We start from the raw sequence: 2,833 nt of genomic DNA, 5'->3' as shown, positions 1-2,833 counted from the left end.
ATGCAACCAAATTATGTTTTTGTCTGGAATTTTCCAGGTTTTTTTCCTCAAGTTTTCATTTAAATTCCAGTTAGTTAATATATAGTGTAATATGAGTTTCAGGTATAGAATCTAGTGATTGAACACTTCCATACAACACCCGGTGCTCATTACAACAAGTCCCCTTCTTAATGCCCATCACCTATTTCACCCATCCCCCCACCCACTTCCCCTCTGGTAACCATCAGTTTGTTCTCTATAGTTGAGAGTCTATTTCTTGGTTTTCCTCTCTTCCCCCACCACCATGTTCATATGTATTGTTTCTTAAATTCCACATATGAGTGAAACCATATGATATTTGTCTTTGACTGACTTTCACGTAGCATAATACTCTCTAGCTTCACCCCATGTCACTGCAAATGGCAGGATTTCATTCTTTTTTATGGGTGAGTTATATTCCATTGTGTGTGTGTGTGTGTGTGTGTATTTATGTGTGTGTATTTATGTGTGTGTATGTATGTATGCATACCACATCTTTTTTATCCATTCATCAAAGGGTATTTGGGTTCTTTCCATAATCTGGCTACTATACATGATGCTATAAACATCAGGGTGCATGTATCCCTTCGAATTAGTATTTTTGTGGTTTTTGGGTAACTACCTAGCAGTGCAATTGCTGGATCATAGGGTAGTTCTATTGTTAACTTTTTGAGGAATCTCTATACTGTTTCCAGAGTAGCTGGAACCAGTTTGCATTCCCCCTAACAGTGTAAAAGTGTTCCCCTTTCTCCATATCCTCGCCAACACCTGTTGTTTCCGATGTTAATTTTAGCCATTCTGACTGGTGTGAGGTAATATTTCATTGTAGTTTTCATTTGTATTACCTTGATGATGAGTGATGTTGAGCATCTTTTCATGTGTCTGTTAGTCATCTGTATGCCTTCTTTGGAAAAATGTCTATTCATGTCTTCTGCCCATTTCTTCAATGGATTGTTTTTTGGGTGTTGAGTTGTATAGGTCCTTTATATATTTTGTATGCTAACCCTTTATCAGATATGTAAATATTTTCTCCCATTTGCAAATATTTTCTCCCACTTTCTGAGTTGCCTTTTAGTTTTATTGTTTCCTTTGCTGTGCAGAAGATTTTTATTTTGATGAAGTCCCAATGATTTATTTTTGCTTTTGTTTCCCTTGCCTCCAGAGACATATCTAGTAGGAAGTTACTACAACTGAGGTCAAAGAGGTTGCTACCTATATTCTCTTCTAGAATTCTCATGGTTTCCAATTTCGTATTTAGGATTTTCATCCATTTTGAATTTATTTTTCTGCATGGTGTAAGAAAGTGGTCCAGTTTCATTCTTTTGCATATTGCTGTCTAGTTTTCCCAACACCATTTGTTGAAGAGACTTTTTCCCAATGCATGTTCTTTTCTACTTCGTTGAAGATTAATTGACTATATAGTTGTGGGCTCATTTCTGGGTTTTTTATTCTGTTCTATTGACCTATATGTCTGTTTTTGTGCTAGTACCATATAGCCTCGATCACTACAACTTTGTAATATAACTTGAAGTCAGAAATCGTGATGTTTCCAGCTTTGTTTTTCTTTTTCAAGATTGCTTTGGCTGTTCAGTGTCTTTTGTGATTCCATACAAATGTTAGGTTTGTTTTAGCTCTGTGAAAAATGCTGGTGATTAATAGGGATTACATTAAATGTGTAGATTGTTTTGGGTAATATAGTCATTTTGACAATATTCTTTCAAGCCATAAGCATGGAATGTCTTTCCATTTCTTTTCGACATCTTCAATTTCTTTCATCAGTGCTTTATAGGTTTCAGACTACAGATCTTTCACTTCTTTGTTTAGGTTTATTGCCAGGTATGTTATGGTTTTTAGTGCAGTTGTAAGTGGGACTGATTCCTTAATTTCTCTTTCTGCTAGTTCATTATTGGTGTATAGAAATGCAACAGATTTTTGTACCTTGGTTTTGTATCCTGCAACTTTACTGAATTCATGTATCAGTTTTAGCAATTTTTTGGTGGAGTCTTTTGGGTTTTCTATATAGAGTATCATGTAGTCTGTAAGTAGTGAAAGTTTGACTTCTTCCATCCGATTTGGAGGACTTCATTTCTTTGTGTTGTCTTATTGCTGTGTCTAGGACTTCCAGCACTATGTTAAATAACAAGGGGGACAGTGGACACCCTGTCTTGTTCCTAACTTCAGAGGAAAAGCTCTGTTTTTTCCCCCACTGAGGATGATATTAGCTGTGTGTTTTTCATATATGGCCTTTATTATGTCGGGGTATATTCCCTCTATTGCTACTTTGTTGAGGGTTTTTATCATGAATGGATGTTGTACTTTTCAAATGCTTTTTCTGCATCTATTGAGAGAATCATATGGTTCTTATCCTTTCTTTTATTAATGTAGTGTATCACATTGACTGATTTGTGAATATTGAACCACCCCTGCAGCCCAGGAACAAATACCACTTGATCATGATGAATGATTCTTTTAATGTACTGTTGGATTTGATTTGCTAGTATTTTGTTGAGAATTTTTGCATCTATGTTCTTTAGAGAGATTGGCCTGTAGTTCTCATTTTTAGTGGATCCTTGTCTGGTTTTGGAATCAGGGTAATACCGGCCTCATAGAATNGAATAGTTTGAAAGGATAGGTATTAATTCTTCTTTAAATGTTTCGTAGAATTTCCCTGTGAAGACATCTGGCCTTGGACTTTTGTTTGTTAGGAGATTTTTGAGTACTAATTTTTGATTACCAATTTTTGATTTTTGATTACCAATTTCTTTACTGGTTATCAGTCTGTTCAAGTTTTCTATTTCTTCCTGTTTCAGTTTTG

This window comes from Crocuta crocuta, unplaced genomic scaffold (genome assembly GCF_008692635.1).
Source record: "Crocuta crocuta isolate KB4526 unplaced genomic scaffold, BGI_CrCroc_1.0 scaffold1307, whole genome shotgun sequence".
Classification (NCBI taxonomy): Eukaryota; Metazoa; Chordata; class Mammalia; order Carnivora; family Hyaenidae; genus Crocuta; species Crocuta crocuta.
Note: the sequence above shows the minus strand (reverse complement) of the source record.